The sequence below is a fragment of the Lipotes vexillifer genome, unplaced genomic scaffold (genome assembly GCF_000442215.2).
Source record: "Lipotes vexillifer unplaced genomic scaffold, Lipotes_vexillifer_v1.1 scaffold1114, whole genome shotgun sequence".
NCBI classification, from domain to species: Eukaryota; Metazoa; Chordata; class Mammalia; order Artiodactyla; family Lipotidae; genus Lipotes; species Lipotes vexillifer.
The window spans coordinates 2,934,549-2,952,707 of record NW_006779031.1 but is presented as its reverse complement, the minus strand read 5'-3'; positions in this window follow the sequence as shown (position 1 = coordinate 2,952,707).

Genomic DNA, 18,159 nt, shown 5'->3' with positions numbered 1-18,159 from the left:
CTGGAACGCAAAGCATTTTCAGAACAGCCTCGGTCACCGGGGGCGGCGATTCTCAGGCTGCCAGGTGCGCCCGAAACTTTCCCCCAGACTCTGTGCGGGCCCGGCCCAGACAGTGGGACCGTCCTGCTCCAGAGGCGGCTCCAGAGTGGGGGGGTGGGGTGGGTCGGGGGACTTCCCAGCTGCAGTCCCCGCAAGTCCGCTTCCCGTGAAGTGGACTACTGGCATGCTGCCCAGCATCCTGGGCAGACAAGGACCCTCTAATCCTGCCTTTGCTCCCTGGATCAGCTAATTTCAACAGTGCACTGTACTTGACAGTATCACAGACATTTTCTCCCCAGATTCTGACGTCCACCCAATGAAGGGATAGGTGATTACCATTATTCCCAATATAAAGATGGGGGAGAAGCAGAGAGGCGACGTGACTCCCCCAAGGCCCAGGGCTGGTCAACAGCAGTCTAGACAGGGCTCTAGATCTTGTACCTCATGCTAGGCAGTTGCTGAGGGCAGACTCGGTGGGCAGTTGTGCCTCCCACTCAAAGCCTCTTTAATTTTGACCCTTGTCTTCCAGCCTCAGGAGGAAAAGAAGAGGTTAGGGACCACTAAAACCGGTTAAAGGAGGCTTCACAGTTGGATCAAGTTAGGTGGTGGAGGGGCCTACTAGATTCTAAACACTTGCAAACAAGTCACTTCAGCCCTGTGCCTCAGCTTCCTGATATGTAAAATGAGGGATAATAGTACCAACCTCGGAGGGCTGTGGAGGGGATTTTTTGGCACGATGTATGTTCAGCGCCTTATATTTACTAGGGGTTAAATAAATCGCTGTTCCTTTGCTCTCCCGGAGCGCTCTGATCACCCCAAGTCTCACAAAGTTGTGAAATCATTTTCTAAACGACTGGAAAGTCCAAGGTGAGGTGGGGAAGCTGAGAGAGGAGGCAACTTTGAACTGGCTGGAAGCAGATGTTAATGGGGGACAGCCAGCTGACATGGATGGAAGTCTAAAAAAATTATAAGCGCAAAGGGCAGAAGGGCCAGTCGGTGCACTGGGCAAACTGGATTAAGCCAGCGGATGTTTTTGCTTTTTTTTTTTTTTTTTTTCCAAATTCATAGAGCTAATTGTTGGCAGAGCTGAGGTTTGAACTCCAGATCTTCAGACTCAAGTTCTATGCTTTTTTGTTTGTGTGTTTACGCTGTTTTTTTGTTTTTTTTTTTTTTTTTTGTGGCCCGACTTTGGCAGAAAGGAGCCAGTTTGGGGGCGGTGAGAGGAGCGGCTGTGCCGGGACCCTAGAGGGTCCTCTGGCCTCCTGTGCAGAGCACCAAGTGTTTGCCCCAGGCATGCTCGTTCCTAATTCTCAACCCCAGGAGAGCAAGGGACACGTTCCTCCCACCTGCCTCTTGGCTGGGGAGGTAGTGTGCAGCGCCGAGGCAGGGGGAAGTCAGATGAGAAGACGCGGGCTGGAAAGTGGCGGCCGGGGCAGCGGCAGAACAGCTGGGTAGTGGGGAGCCCCGCACTGCGGACGAGCATCCCGCCCGGCAGGGGCTCAGCCGACCGCCGGGATCTTCGCCTATCGTCTCTCTCTGGCCTGTGGGGAGAAGAGGTCCCACCGAGAAAATGGTCACACGGTGCAGGAAAGGAGCTATTTGTGTCTGGTGTTCTCGACCCGTGAGGTTTTACAACCAGGCAGCGATCTCAGCCCGGCAGTGGAGAGCGAGCAGTAGGGCTGTGTCTGCACGCTCTTGGACCGCTCGGAACTGCTTGAGCACAGCCTGGGATTGGCCTCAGCTTCTTAGCAGGAGCTTGGACAGCCTTATTTTTGCGATCCCTAAACATTTAAAGCCCCCCGTTTTTTAAAGAGGCAGCCCGGGATCAAAGTGGCCCTCTGGCCCCCAGAGAAAGGGCGCGGTCAGCCCCTTAAGGTGGAGGTCCAGGCAAGGCAGGGCAGATGGCCCGATGAGCCCTCACTCCACCCTGCTGCTGCTGAGCGGCCACCCCTGTCCTTCAGGATCGTCGGGCTCAGGGACTGAGGTGAGGGGCGCTGCACCGCCAATACCCCAGCAACCTCTGGCTGCTGCAGTGAAAAACTTCCCGCGTTGGCAGGGCTCTGGGGACAGAGGAGGTGGTAGAAGGTCAAGTCCGTTCAGGGGACAGAAGGGCTCAAAGGAAGTTTTTAGGAGTCTTTGTGAGAGGAGGGCAAAGGGGAGAGGCAGGAGTCCATCCGTTTGCCGAACAAACATATGGTGAGCCCGCGTCTACCGCCAAAGACCAGGCGCCGTGCGGAATGCCCTAGAAGGACCCTTCCTTTTACAGGGAAGAAATCGAGGCCTGGACAGGAGCCAGGATTGTCCCAACGTCAGTCAACTTGTAGGAGCCTAGCTGAGACTGGAAGCCAGGTCCTAATTCCAACTTGAATGATGTGTGACACCGTCCCTTCTCTCAAAGGTAGGCGCAGTAAATCATCGGAGCTCCTTGGCCTCTGGCCCTTATTGCCAACCGCTTCTCCAGGTACGGCCTAAGACAACAGCGGGCTCCTGGGTAGCGGTGGTGCAGGCGGGCTTTGCCAGCCGGGGAGAGCGCAGCTGCTGGAGGTAAACGCTATCCGCAAGGTACTGGGTTCGGTCTAGGCTTCCTGGCTTGGCCCTGGGATCCTCAGCAAGGACTGGTACCCAAGCCGTGGAGAGAGCCTGGGAAGGACGCGTGCGGGGGGCTCAGTCGTGGCCCGGGGTGGCGGGCGACGACAGCTCGGGCCAGACTGGGCGCTGCCTTTGCTTCAGGCTCTTCCACCAGGGTTCGGGGAGCCACAGGCTTCCCAGCGGACCGCGGCTTGTCTCCTGCGTACGCGGAAGTCCTCGTCTCCCTGTCGCGGCTGTTGGCAAGCTGCCTATTACAGCCGTCGAGTTCACACTTGAACTGCTTTATGCCTGGAAGTAGAAACCTAAATGTTCACCCCGGATTCCCAGAGCCACGATGCAATATAAAAGAAGGGTAATAACGTGTTCACTGGAGACAAGCAATTCCCCGCATCAAAAGGACCCATTATGTCCAGGATTTTTTTTTTTTTTTTTTTTTTGTATATACATCTATACCCATTGCATCAAGCATTTCAGAAATTTCCGTGTGATCTGCCGCTCAGAGACAGACTGGCGTGGTCCGGGATTCACAGCAAAACCCCAGCCCCTGTCACCTTGCTAAACCGAGGCAGGTGAAACCCCTCGCACCTGCATCCCTCCCGGCCCACAGGCTTCTGCGGCCCCCGGCGCCTGCACTGGGGCCACCTTCGCACTCGCAAACTTCGCCAAAGGCTGTGGCCAAACCCCACACTTTGTCTTACAAAGCACGGAAGGGGAGCATTTTGCCCCGACACAGGCTTCCCGGCAGGCTCCTCAGGCCTCCCCGAGGGCACCAGGCAGCAGCAACTTTCCTCCTCACTGGGAGGGGAGGCGTCCCTCTTCCGCCCGGCAGCCCTACCTGCGGGAGTCCGGGAAGGGAACTCCGGAGAAGCTACCGACCCGCAGGGCCTGCGCTCCACGGGGCGGGGCCTTGGGGAGAAGATGAGGGGAGCCCCTGGGAGTCGCGGAGCGCCGGGCAGGGCTGGGCGAGGATTCCTGCTGATCTGCACGCCAGCCACCGCGTGGAACCCGAGGCCCAGCTGAAGGGGGGCGGGGAGGGCTGAGGGCTTCTTCCCTCGTTTTAGAGTCAGCCTGAGGACCTGGGCTTCACTGAAGAGACCCCTGGGAAGGGGCAGGGGGAACGGCGATTTCCCTTCCAACGGGAGAGAGCCGGGAGGTGGGGTGAGGGGGGTTGAGCAAAAATCCAGGGAACCTGGGCCCCCTCCTCTCCTCGCCCTAGGCTCCCGGATGGACCCAGGCCCCTCCCAACAAGTGAGCCCTTTGGGGAATGCTAAAGAAAGAAACTGGCAGGTGGGGGAAAGAGGTGCTCTTGGGCGCTGGAGGGGAAGTGCCGCAGTCCGGTGGACATGGAACATGTGCGCGGAGGGCGCGTGTAACTGGAGACTAGGGCGGGTCTGCAGGAGTGTGTGAGAGAGAGTGAGCGAGAGACAGAGACAGAGAAATGAGAGACAGAGAGGCAGAATGGACTCACACTGGACTATTTCGAAATGCAGACTTTTGTCTATTCTACAAATGCATAAATCTCACACAGTTTTCACTTGTTCATCCCCTGAGACCTTAGCCAAACCGCACTCTACTGGTTCAAGTTCGAAGTGGAACTGGAAACAAAAGCAGGCGACGATTCCGGCGCTGCCGGAAAGGAGGACCACAAAGCCTCCTCCCCCGTCTCCCCTCCCGGAGCCGGGAAGCCAATGTGAAGATCAAAAGCTTCCACAGCACCCCGGCGGGGCGCGCGCCCCCAGCCCTGACAGAGACTGACTAAAGGATGGGGGATCGGGGGGAGGGGGAAAATCTGTGGGACTCCGGAGCTGGGCGGCTCCTTCCAACCCTTCCTTGCATCCAGAGAAGGCGCGGGCGTAGGCCCTCACCCTCGTGGGTTCTCGGCAGTGGTTTACGAGTTTATATTTGGCCTTTCAGAGCCGCCCGCGCCGTCCCAGCGGCTCTGTGGTCCATTAGGCCAGTAAGCGTCCCAATTGGGGAACTGTAAGCTCTGTCCGGCCCGAGGCCACCAATTCAGTACTACCGGTGGGCGTCCCTAGCCGATCCTCTCTTTCAGGGCTAGGGTTCTGCGAGAGCTGCTGGGGCCTGAGTGGTTTCATGGCCGCTCCGGGGGCGGGAACGGCCTTTCCCAGAAGGCTGGGGAAGTTCCCCGAACCTCTGGCTAGGATGGGGCAGGGAGAGGGGGCCAGAGAGGAGAAACCTAGGCTAAACCGGGCAAAGCAGGAGACCTCTCTCGTGGGTGTGGCCGGCCGTGCCTCCCCCTCCCCAAACTCTCGGGTCCCACAGCTCTGGAGGGGAGGCGCATCCCGAGGGCCCCAAGACTCCCTGCAGTCGAGGTGCAGCGTCAGGCTGCGCTGGGACTTGCTTTCCCGGGGCAGACCGGCCAGGAGGGCGGCTACTGAGCCTTGCCGATCCACGCCAGTGGCTGCTGGGTGGAAGCTGTCGCGCGGCCATGACAAGCCGAGTCCTCAGCATTGACCCGAGTTAGCGTCGGGATACCCCCGCCAAGTGACCGCCACCTGAGAAAGCCCAGGCCGCGCACAATGCGCCGGCGCCTCGTTAGGGCCGGGCGGGCGCTCAGGGAGCCAGGCCTGCACTGTCCACGGCCTCATCATTCATTTCCCTGGACGTGCTGGTAAAAATGCATCAAAACAGGCTGCGGAGCGCGGTATAAAAGCACAGCGGGATGAGCTGCTTTCCAAAAAGGATCTCGGTGATTGGACCGGGCTCTGTGTGATTGACAAGAGCTTAGTTTGGTAAAGGGAAGACACGCAAGCTTTCACAGCGGGATCCCTTTTCTAAAATATATCACACTAGCCTTTGAAAAGCGCCGCACACTATAAGGAAATAGCGTTTCACGGCTCGCTTTATGGTGCGATGACATTTCTTTAAAACACAGCGAAGATCAAAAAAGGTAGAGAGAGAAATAAAATGTGTTGCAAACACAATGTTTTAATTAGTTTATTCTGCGCGTTGCTTTTATCTGACGTATACATTGCGGGTTCCCCTTTAATTAAACAGCCCCTCTCAAGCGGCGGCAGGCAAGGAAGGGAGGCGAGGCGCTGCGCCCCTTGGTTCCATTTAGGGAAAACGGAAGGGCTGGCCGGCCCCGGAGCCAGGCTCGCAGGCCCTTGTGCCCTCTGGGCCAGGATCAGGCGGCTGAGGCTTTGGGGCTTCGGGAAGCGGCAGGACCTGAGCGCCCCACGGAGGCAGAGAGGAGGGAGGGGAAGGAGAGGAGAGGGGAGGAAGGGGAGGAGGTTTCCCTCTTCAGGGAACAGAATGGAACGAAGGCCGTCCAAGTAGCTCGAGCTCTGAGCCAACATCTTACCCCTCCCCCGGCGTCCCCCCGGCACCACTACTACCCCCGCCCCTGCTAGCGGCCGACGTCCCTCCTCCCCCGGGCCCTCTCGGCTCTCCAGGTTGGGCGGGTACGGGGGAACGATAGGCACCAGGATAAGCATTGGGGTCTCTGCCCACTCCCCGGCTTTCGGGCTCCGACTTCTGGCCACTTCGCCGTCCTTGGGTCCCAAAATAGCGGATCCTCTGTCCGAACCAACGGGAAGAGGAGACTTAGCCAGCGTCCGCTCACTGAAAGCGCGGGCGCCGCAAGCGCTGTTGTAAGTGACGCCTCAAGAAAGGCGAGGGAGAAGCTAAGGTAGGATGTGTTGTGAGCCTAAGCAAGGCATGTTCTTACACACACACACTCACACAACGTGCTTACTTCTTGGGAAGCTCTGCAGACTTGAGCTCCACCAGTAACTACCTTCTCCCTCCCAAACACTCCATGGCCTGGCTTCAGTCTCAGCCCAGCCCTTGAGCCTAACACAGAGCAGGCCCATGCAGCACTCTCAGCAATATTTGCTGCTCCAGCTGGGAGGTAATGATGGTAGGCGTGTTGTAGCCTTACACTCAGAGAGCATTGTTTGTTCATTCTGCGGTGAGACCAGAAAATTCAAAATATAAACCTTTGGGGGGCGAGGAGGGGGCGGAATAAGAGATGTAGATTTGGCCCTCTAGACAAAGCCAAAACACAACCCCGTAAATTGATGGACTGGTCATAAGACCTCCTCTCCTGACCAAATTTGTTCCTTCTACTGAAACTAGTAATGAAAGTCAAGGTTTTCGGCCTGGGAGCAGGGATGGGGGTGAGGAGACCCACCACAGGGCTGGGATGCCTCCTTTCCACCTTTTGCTCAGAGGAAAATTTCCTTCTGACCTAATTCCACTCATGGAAATGAGACAGAAGGCAGGATGGGCTGCTGAATACCTCTGTACCGTGTTTGACTATGCAAGGAGGTCTGCAGTGTTGCCTCTCTTTGGAAAAGGGGAAGATCCGTTACTTCTCCCACCAAATTTTTTTCTTTTTTTTTTTTTGGCCCGAGCTGCGCAGCTTTTGGGATCTCAGTTCCCCGATCAGGGATTGACGGGGCTGAAAGCGCTGAATATTAACCACTAGACCACCAGGAAACTCCCAATATATTTTTTAAGTATTGGAGTTTGAATATTGGGATTTGTGAAAATGTCTGAAAGTCATGATCCTCAATATCAAGGACTCTTTTTAAAATCAGATACACTCTCTCTATGTAATAGCATACATAAGCAACATATGATATGTTTGGATGGAAATGTAAAAAAACAACTGCAAAGACCATTTGATAATAATCAAAATAATTCACTTAATATGTGGTTTCTATGAATCAGAAAATGTGATGTTACAGAGCATATGCATAATATGCTGTCTCCATTGTATTATCCTCTAAAGCTCTTTCTTTCATTAAATTATTTGTGATGGGTCTACCTTATAAAAACAATTAACAAAAATTAACTGACATGTGTGATGACAAAGCAGTGCCAAGCCCACTTCCAGAGAAGTCTGCCTCCCAACCTTTTTGAGCATTATACTCAAAATAATGATTTGAACCTACCACCGCTGTAGAATAACAACGTAGCTCAAGAAATGAAGCTCATGTATGGAACTGAGCTGTAAAGGACTCTCCCATGCTAGTCTTCTCTCTCTCTCTCTCTCTCTTTCTGTGTGTGTGTGTGTGTGTGTGTGTGTGTGTGTGTGTGTGTGTGTGTTTATTTCAGGGAGTTACGGAATTGGAAAATTAATAATAATAAAAAATAAGCCTCCAGTTGTTACCAAGTGATCTTTAAAATTGTTTTAGAGGGGCCGGAGTGTAAGCAATATTAAATGAAGCCTCTGAAGAGGCTTGAAGACTTTATATTGCAGAACAGGACAAAAGAAGAATACAATGGAAGAAGCCGCTCCCCAAATTAAGAAAGTAATAAACTCAAGCTGATTTCTTTTTTCTCACAAAAAGATAAACTCTTCTGTAAAAGTTCAATTTGGGTATTCATCCCAGCAAACTCCAGTAACATATCTGAGTTGGAAAAGACATAACTCAGAGAGGCATGTTTAAAAAAATAAGCTCTATTAGTTACTCCAAACTTCCAAGGAATCAATATAGTATTCATGAAATACCTATTCTAAAACTTCAAATCCTAGCATTTGTTTTTAAGGTATTAAAATATTTTGTTGGTCCATGTGCAAGACTCACAATGTGCCATCCTTGACTCTTATCTCCCCCACAGCGCCTGAGTGTCCTGCATATAGCAGGCAAGTTGTAAATATTTTTTGAATAGAGTGAAACTAGCTAATGTATTGCTTGTGTGAATTTTTAAAAAGTTTTCTAAGGAAAAAAATGTTCTTTCAAATCACTCTGCAACTTGAGCTGCAACCACTTACCCCCATCTCTCTCTGCCTTCCACAACTTCAGGGAGATGTCCCCAGAGCCTGAACCAAACTGCACGATCCCTGGATAGCTCTGTTCCTCGTAATTGTCTAAACCTGAGAGGCCTAAGGCTCCCCTCACCAGTCGTGGGGAGTCCAGCTAGGGTAGGGAGGGGGAAGCGGAGAAAGTATTCCTGAGGAAGAGTTCCAAGTGAGAGGAAATGCCTCCCCATCCACATCCACTTCTCCTTTCTTCTGGCAGGAAGTCAGGACTGGACTGGGTAAGATGGAGAGAAGTGGGATCAGAGCAGCCCTTTTGTTCAAGTAGCTCCATCCCTCACTGTCTTCCTGTGGACATTTTGTTCTGTGACAGCAAAACTGTAGCTCTTTAGTTGAAATTAAAAAATTGGACCAGAGCCAAGAGCAAACCATTTCTTGATCAGATGCCCGTGATTTCTTCCACCTCAGACCAGGGCACGGCTAGGGTGCATTTCTAGAAAGCAGAGAGTGAGGCAGGAGTTGAAGGTGAGGTTCTCCTTCATGGGAACATCTGGTGGGCAAAGGGAACAGATAGGGATAGCAGTCTGCAGTGGGGACTCCACGTTTACTCTCAGAGCACACCAAGTTTGTGTAGCTTAGACCTGCCTAGTGACGCCAGGGCCACAATGTGCGGGGGGAGGCTGCAGGATTGGAATAAAGAGGCTCCAGCCATTGACCTACCCTAGCCCAGTGATTCCCTCATTAGAATCACCTGGGGAGCTTTCAAATATAGTAATATAGTACCCCTCCCTAGACTAAGCCAGTCAGAAGTTCCGGGGTGGTCTGGGCATCTGAATCTTTCAAAGATCCCCCGGGAGATTCCAATGTGGAGCTGGGGTTTCCAATCCTGGGAACCCTGGCTCCATTCTACTGTTTCTGTGGCAGAAGGCAGGCAATTCCTCCCTCTTCCAAATTTGAGGAGGTGTGATGTCTGCAAAGGAAACTAGATATTGCAATATAACTCTCTGAGAACCACAAAAATAACAGATCAGGCCAGAGTTGGAGCTTTTAACTGTGTGCATAAAGGAAATGGGTCCCCCTCCACTCCTAGGGGGCGTATTAGAAACTGGGGAGGTCAGGCATGTGTATACTGATGTTCACAGTGGTAAAGGGCTATATATAAACCACCAAGAAGGCTAGTTTGCATCAGAAGGCAGTGGAGGCGCCCTTGGCTTCAGAAATACTTAGAGGCCAAAACCACTTCAGGAAGACTGGAGAGGTGAGAAATAAGAATTAGTGAACTTTTTGTAAAGTGGGAAAGGGGTACTTAGGTGATGGGGGCGGTAGAGGGGTCTTCTGGAATGTTCTTGAGGCCACTGAGCTGAGGACAGATTCAGCCTGTGGAACTAGTACTGAGGGAGTGCGGAAAAGAATGTTCTAGGCCGTGCTTTTTTCCTCTACATTTTATAGGTAGATAGATAAGAACCTCTGTCAAGAAATGTGGGAGGCTTCCCTGGTGGCGCAGTGGTCGAGAGTCCGCCTGCTGATGCAGGGGACGCGGGTTCGTGTCCCGGTCCGGGAAGACCCCACGTGCCGCGGAGCAGCTGGGCCTGTGAGCCATGGCCGCTGAGCCTGCGCGTCTGGAGCCTGGGCCCCGCGGCAGGAGAGGCCACAGCAGTGAGAGGCCCGCGTACCGCAAAAAAAAAAAAAGCAAAAAAGAAAAAAGAAATGTGGAGTGGGGAAACAGGAGGGGAGGAAAATGGATGTCTGCTGATAAAATGTGTTTCACAAGAGCCTTGGTCCTGAGGAAAACTTGACCTTTTGCCCTGGAAGGCTGCAAAGGGGTTTCTGCACAACTGGTGTTGACTGAGGCGTGTGTGTGTGTGTGTGTGTGTGTGTGTGTGTGTGTGTGTGTGGAGGTTGGGAGAAGGACAGGGCTGGGCAGAGGGACCCCAGGCTCTGCGAACTCCTCAAGGGCCCACTGGGTGTACTTGCTCAAATTGAAAGTCAGGGAGGGGGAGAGAGGGCAAGGAACAGTGGTCTTTGGGGGTCAGGTCCGTGTGGAATTTGGATCCTGGGGAGGGAGCCTCGGGTGCACACAGACAGAGCAAATTAGGAAAGGACAGGCAGACCGATCCCAGCCTCCAGTCCCGCTGGGGTGGCAAGAGGTCACCGCACGGGACCTCGAGGCCTGTAGGGCACGGGAGCTCAAGGTCCCCAGTGCACGAGTCCTTCCGCAACATCTGCTGTTTATGGGGGCCCTGCAGTCAGTAGCACACGGGGTTTCCATCAAGGGGTTAAGGACCTGCTCTGAGAGGGGAGGCAGGAGCCCTAGGGGGCGCAGTTTGGAAGCGGCAGCAGAGGAGGGTACTCGTCCCAGAGTTCTGCGGCCCCCTCCCGCCTTCTGAGAGCTGAGGGTTTCTCTAGGCAGGGCCAGGAGGGGGCTCGCTTTAAATATCGTGCCCTCGGGACTTCCCTGGTGGCTCAGTAGTTAAGACCACACTTCCACCACAGGGGTCACAAATGCCAGGGATCGGGGAACTAAGATCCCTCAGCGGCTCAGCGCAGCCAAAAAAAAGTCGGTCTTCCACATAGCCCCACCAAGATGGCTCCTGGCCCGCTTGAAGAGAAATGGCACCCTTGGGCCTGCCGGGGTCACGGGTCCCCAAGCTGATATTTCGCAAATGGTGCCTGCGGAAAACCCTAGGTTCAGGGAAGTCCCTCTTTCTCCACTCCCCTAGGCATGTGATACCTGGTCTGGCCGCCTCTCCCCGTTGAGACAATTTAGCCTAACTTCTCAGCTCATCTAGGCCTTCTAGGCCAGGTGCCTGAATCTTAGTGTTACCAGATAAGATACAGCTAGTTCAGTTAAATTCAAATTTCAGACAAAGAAGGAATAATCTTTCAGTGTAAGTATCTCCCATGCAATATTTGGGACATACTTATACTTAAGAAAATCATTGTTTATTTGAAATTCAAATTTAACTGAGCATCCCTGATTTATATGCTAAGTCTGGCAGCCTACCAGAGTGGAGTGACTACTTGTGTCTGGAGGAAGTGTTGACTCTGTTTGCCAGCCTGGGCCAGGTTCAAAAGGTGAAGTGTAGGGCTTCCCTGGTGGCGCAGTAGTTGAGAGTCCACCTGCCGATGCAGGGGACCCGGGTTCGTGCCCCGGTCCGGGAGGATCCCACATGCCGCGGAGCGGCTGGGCCCGTGAGCCGTGGCCGCTGAGCCTGCGTGTCCGGAGCCTGTGCTCCACAACGGGAGAGGCCACAACAGTGAGAGGCCCGGGTACCGAAAACTGAGTCTTGGTAAATTACAAGCCAGACAAAGGTTGAGGGCAGGGAGGAATTGCAACTTTGTAGAGAAATTCCTGACAGGGCTGAAGTCTGGGAGGAAAGAAGAGGAGGGGAGAGACATACGCAAGAGGCCAAGCTAAGGTTGTTGGGAGCACCCTGGGACCTTTATGGTTTTAAGGAAAAGAGGGGCATTCAAAGGGAGGGGGCCTAAAATCCTTGCCCAAGTGTACTGGCTGACAGCATTTGTCCATGGGAGAAAGGGAGGGAGTGTTTCTGGGATAGAAAGAGGCAAGGGATGAAGTCCAGGCCCCGCTGCGGAGGAGCAGTTGAACTGGGGAAGAGTTGTGACCTCTCTTCCCCTGAGACCCTCGGGCCTGGGGAACTGGGGTCGCTTCCCTTGGGCTTCCTGAAGGCAGGCTGCTCAACGGCCTTAGCCTGGACTCACTTGTCTCGCTGGGTTTGTCGGCTGCAGTTGCCCCTCAGGGCTCAATCATGCAGAAAGGGTCAATAAACTATGTATATCTAGCCAAAGAAGAAAGACAATAAAACCACCCTCAGGGTCAGAGGTCACCCAGTCACGGATTGAGATATTCACAACCCTTTTTCCTTTCTCCTCTCTTCTTGTCCTCTCATTCTCCCTCGGGCTCATCCTCCCTTGACTCTACTTTTCGCCTTTCTCCAAAACCAAAGTTATTCCCAGAAATAACTGAGGTGTGAGGCTGAAAAAAAATCATCTCATGCAAAATGAAGCTTGAAAAGTAGGAGAGTGATGGTGGATAAAACCCACCGGTTAGGAATACCTAGCTTCCGTGAAGGCTGCCGTCCAACCTCTAGTCCACGGGTCAGCAAACGTTTTCTGTAAAGCATCATATAGAAAATATTTTAGCTTTGCAAAAGCCACATTCGGTCTCTGTAGCATAATCTCCCCACCCCCTTTCTTCTTCTCTTCCTTCTTTTTCTATTTCTAACTCTTTAAAGATTAAAAAAAAATTCTTGGCTCCTGGGGCCATACAAATACAACAGGCCAGATTTGGTTTGCAAGTTGCCAAATCACATTCATGCTAGAAGTTAGTCTAATTCACTTCCACTCTGTCTGTTTGGGGCAGGGGTGTGTGTGTGGGGGGGAAGAGGTGAGAAGGGAGGCCCCCATGCTTTGTTTTAATATCAAAGCCCTTTCCTCCTGTCCCTTCACTAGGAAAGGACTAGAGAAGTGAATCCAAACCAAATGCAAAACACCACAGGCAATTCGATTTTTAAAATGCCGTTCCTGAACTATATAAAGTTCCTTGGGAGTTGAATGAGCCAGGGACAGCATTTCTTTAGGTGGCAAGGACTCTCACTCCAATTTGGGCAAAAGGGAAGATAACTCAGGTAATGCAGCATCTGCCCCCCCCTCCCCCCCACAGGGAGAAGGGGAGGAGGAAGGGAGAATGGTGGAAGGGGCCTGGAATAGGTAAATGGAGCTAGGATGCTGGGGGCATCAAGGATGAGAGTCACTGCCAGAAACCATGATGTGCTACAGAGGTACCCTTCCTGTCACCTTGGGTGCAGGATCCTGTCTCAAAGCAGAGAAATGAATAAGTAAGTACCTCAGGAGAGTCAAGGCTTCTCTCCACTTGTTTTGGAGCCGAAATCATTTACTAGAACTAATGGAACATTTAGCAGTTAGAAGGATCTTGGGACCCTGAGTAAATGAGAGCTCCAGAATGTTAGGCAAGCTTTGCACCCCAAATCCATTCTCCTTCCTCCATCTCTTCAGGTGACTGGGGAAGGACTTGGAATCACATATCAAATGCATCATTGCGTATTTCTGCCCCTGCCTGGATCTCCCTCTCCGCTTGCCTAAGTGTTTTCCTACCTACAAAGTGTTCTAATCCCAAGGGAAGGGGAAGTCGTCTTTCAATGTGACTTGTCCTTCTGGCATCCAGAGCCCCTCCCAGTGTACCTTAGAGTCTGGAGGCTAACATCTAGGCACCCCCAGGGCAATAAAGGTACTCATTGGCTGCAGGTCCTGGTGGGCCAGGACCACTACTCACCATGAGCCTGGCACCCAGACTTCGCTAGTGACAGAACACTGCCTAGGGTTTCACTCCATTTCCCGTATTTCCAGGGCTCTCTTCATAATCTCAAACTGGATTCTGATAGCTCTAGTTCAACTTCCTGCCTTTCTCCAAGTTCAACCCTATTTACTTCAACCTGTGTCTCTGAAGTTCAAATATCTATCGTTTATCTGTCTATCTATCTGCACAGTCTTGATTGACAAGTACAATGAATGAAAATGTCTCATTCCTGTGTGGTTTGCATTTCATTACATTGGGCAGCGATATGCGGTGGACTGCAGAGGACAAAGACAAAACAGATTTTTTAAAAGGGTTGGTTAACAATATCTATTTGTTTATTCTATATTGAATTTAAAGGTATCCAGGACTTATAAAATTTTTGTCAAACGATGAGAGGGTAGTGAAAACTCTGATGTAGCCAATAAAATCTGGACCCCAAATGAGCGGTTGATGAGTGTACCCTAGTCCCGGAGCTCCCGAGATCGATAGTTTAGCTCGGCCCCTGAAGCCAATTAAGAGCTTTATCTTAGCATAAAAATAAAGAGGAGTTAAAAACGCATTCCTTTCCCAGCTTTCTTCCCCCTTCATTTTTTATTGCGATTTGCAGTTTTTCTTTTAAAAAGATGTGCGACTCTGAAGAAAGGGTGGGGATTGATGTAAAGAAAGTGTCGTTTACCAGGAAAAAAAATTGCGAATAATGGTGAGTTTCAGGGACATGTTTCAAGGAGAAACACTTTGTGCCTCGCTAGGAAGAGGCAGGGGCACCAAATTCAGCGTCTTGGAATAATTCCTTTCCTGGATTCAAAGATTCATTTATTGAAATAAATCAGGAAGCATTGGCAGAACGGAAATCCCCTTGCTGGGTTTAAAGGGTCTTTAAAATGTTGCGAGTGTTAGATTGCAAGTCTTTTCTAAATACAAAACAGAAGAAAAGACCGCAGTGTTTCCCTTGGACTTAAAATTGCTAGGTCTCCGACTTAGGATAATTTCATGTCCGCCACAGAAAATGTGTTTAGGAAGAAATTCTGCCCGATAGCACAACTGCTGTACATGTTTTGTTTTTTAGTAGGCTGGATTGAAGAGAAAAGTGCTGCAGAGTGGGGCTCTGGCTTGTATGGAGAAACCAGTTCGTCCCTACTGCCCCTCTGGATGTTCTGTTTCCCTCCTGCTTCTCCAAGATGGATCCTAAAATTCTGGCTCAAAAGCTTTGCTTGTTTGGCAATGATCAGTTTCTATGATTTTATTTATTGCTTCAGATTTGGGCATGAAAATAAATCTTTTTCCTATTTACTGTTTGAACTCAGTGTGAGGGAAAGGATCCCATTATATTTCCTATCCGTACAGACATGTGGATATTTAGACCAGACCACATACAACTGGGGGACGCATAAAAGAGATTTATTGGTTAATTTACGCCGCCTAATACACATGTAAACCCCAGTAAGCCAAAGCTGCCGAGGGAGCCTCGGTTCTAGCGTAAAATAAGAACCATGACCCCTGGATTCCAGTCGCCCTGCCCTGCCCTGCCCTGCCCTGCCCTGCCCAGTGATTCTTTCCTCTACCTGAGAAACGAAGAAACCAGAGCTCTCTTCTGCCTCGCCCCCGCCTGTGTGCAGAAAAAAACTTTTCTTCACTTGCCTCTTTCCGCCACGACTCTGCTCTCAGACTCAGCTCCCTAAAGCCCCCTGTCCCCCGAAGTTGTTCCCAGGGTCTCCTCCGAAAAGTGAGTTGAGGGGCAGCGGGCTGCAGGTAATCAGGAGAACTTCGCTTATTATTATTATTATTGCCCAACAGGAGTGGTTTGCTTTGCTGGGGGGCTTTGTTTTCTTTTGCAGCAACTTGCTATATCTGGAGGTATTTCGCTTTCTATCGTGTTCCAAGGCTCAGGGTTCCCCCTCCCCAAAAAGAAACCTCCACTCAGACCAACCGAAATAGAATTCGAAATGGCCTGCCTCTGCCCTGCTGCTCACAAAGTCCCCAGCCTTGTCCTCTTGGGGGCATCGGGGGTCCCTGCGCCCCAACGAGCAACGACACCCCCTCAGAGTCGCACACTTGGGCTGGGCCGGACTGCTCCAGGAAGGGCTCCACCGCCCGGGGTTTTGGCCTGGCTCAACCGCCTCAGGTCGGTCCCTTAACAAGCATCCCCCCCCTCCCCACTTCTCGGTTGATGACCTAATTGAATTATGCCTTTTTGTTCCTGGGACTACAGAGCACGTGCTGGAGGCAATTAATTATCGGAATGTGGCCATATCAAAACGGACACTGGGCACCGGGTAGGTCAGCGGCGGCGGCATCCCCTGCCCTGCGCTCGGGACCCCTCCCCGCAAAGGGGCAGGCGAGGCTCCCTCGGCGCCCTCCTTCCTCGGCTCCACGCCCCGCTGCCAGCCCGGACTCCCAAACGCGCCGGGCCCCTGGTTCTGGGGGTACCTGGCGGGGCTCCCCGGAAACCCTCGCATCAGCGCTGGCAGGGTTAGGGCTCGAGAGCCGCCTCCTCCCCGCCCCAGTGGCCCGCTCTCCTCGGGGCTGGCGCCGGTAGGAAATCCAAACTTTTTCAGACCAACTGTGCGCCCAGGGTCCGTGGGGCTTGGTGGGAGGTGAAGAGAGGTAGAAGGAAGGGAGAATATAAAAGGGGGAAGGGGGAAGAAATGGGAAAAAGAAAGAAAAGCAATCATCCCTTTTTGTAAACCTGACTCCAGGGAATTCATTTGCATGATTTAGGCTTATTTGTTCTTCAGTGAACATTTCCTCCCCCCGCCCCGCCCCCCCCGCAAAGAAACCCTCTGCTGAGCGGCAAGGAAGCCAGTCTTGGAGAGCTGTTTTCAGTAGATGTGATAATTTAAGTCAGCAGTGAACTCACCTTCCAACCTGGGGAGAGAGCTGTGATGTTGAGGGAGAATTGGGGCGAGTTTGAAGGGAGTGGGTGACTACGTAAGTGCGCTACCGGCAGGGTTTACCCCAGCAAACTGGCAAAGAAAGAAGGTGAAGTCTTGACCAGGCCAGGCGGATTGGGGGGGCAGGAAGTGAAAGGCTGCAGTTATAAAGCGCTGCTTGAGGCGGTCTCGCCAAGCGCCTCTGAACTTGATCAGATGTTCGGTTTCCTACAGAGAGATGGCGGCCAGGCTGTGAGCCTGCCTCAAGGCGCAGACTTTGGGGCTCGGCTCTCTTCGGGGTGTGACAATCACAGCCATCTTTCTCTCTGCCTTTTCTTTTCACTCTCACTCTCCTACAGTCTTCGCAAATGCCCTGCTGGACAAAAAATGAGTGGATTTATAGCCCTGTCTGAACCTGCTCATTATGTCCAGAAAGACCTTGCACCAGACAGGAGAGGGGACAGTGATCCCACACACAACCCTGGAAAGTCAGTCCTTAAGGGTAAGAAGTTCCCGAGGTCACTATATGCTTCTCCAGGTAGGAGTAGAAGAGGGCAAAGCCTTGGCAGTTCAGAGGGAAGAAAATTCCACCTCACAATCCCCATTCCCGCCCCCCATTTTTGCATTTGAAAATGTTGAGAATTCGAAGCTGTTTAGCCCTGTGGTTTGAAAATGGCACTGATCCTGTGTGTGTCTAGTGAGTTTGCTGTGTAGTGTGTTGTGTGCATGTTTGGTGTGCACAGGCTAAGTGTACACTGTGCATGTTTAGTATTTGTGCTTCTGTGTGTTTGCTGTTACGTGCGTGTGTTTATCCTGTTGTGTGTTTAATTTGTTGTGTGCCTGTTTACTGTTTTATGTGTAGTTTGTTGTGTTACTTCGTTGTGTGTACTTACTTTTGCTAGTTGTGTGTGTTTAGTGTGGTGTGTGCGAGCTTACTGTGTTATATGTGTTTGCCGTCTTGTGCCTGGTGTGTCGTGTGTTGGGGGGATGGCAGGGACAGTGGTGGGGACAGTATACTACAGCCACGACTCACAAACCAAAGAGTCAATGCGCGGCTCAGACGGAAGTAAGGGAGATGGCTCTAACTGTAACCATTTCTCCTCCTTCGGGCCTCGGCCGGCCGACAGCAGCTTGGGTCACAGACGGCGAGCTGGCCGGCCTGGGTCCGGGCTCTCGGGGACATCAGGGCCCACAGTGGCGCGTGAGGAGGACGCGGCTAATGGGCCGCGAGAGTGGAACTGTTGTTCTCGCCCCGGGATCCGCGCCCTTAGGCCGCGGAGGGGGCACATTCTCTTGGTGTTGAGGCGGAGCGGGCCAAGCGGGGCTGGACGTCCAGCGCCGCGCCGACGGTGGGTACGATCCTCGCGCGGCAAAGAGTTCATTTGGCCAAAGCGGGTAAAGCGCGCCCAAGGGGTGCTCGCCCGCTTCCGGCGGGAGGGAAGCCAGGGAGAGGCCCTGGCTCCGCCCCGCCGGTCGCCAGCTTGAGCCTGGCTCCAGTTCCCCACGGCAGCGCCAGCCCCGCGGAGCCCACTCGCGGGCGCCCGGCCGTCGCCGCCTCACCTGCCAGGCTCCCGGCCACGGCCCAATCAGCG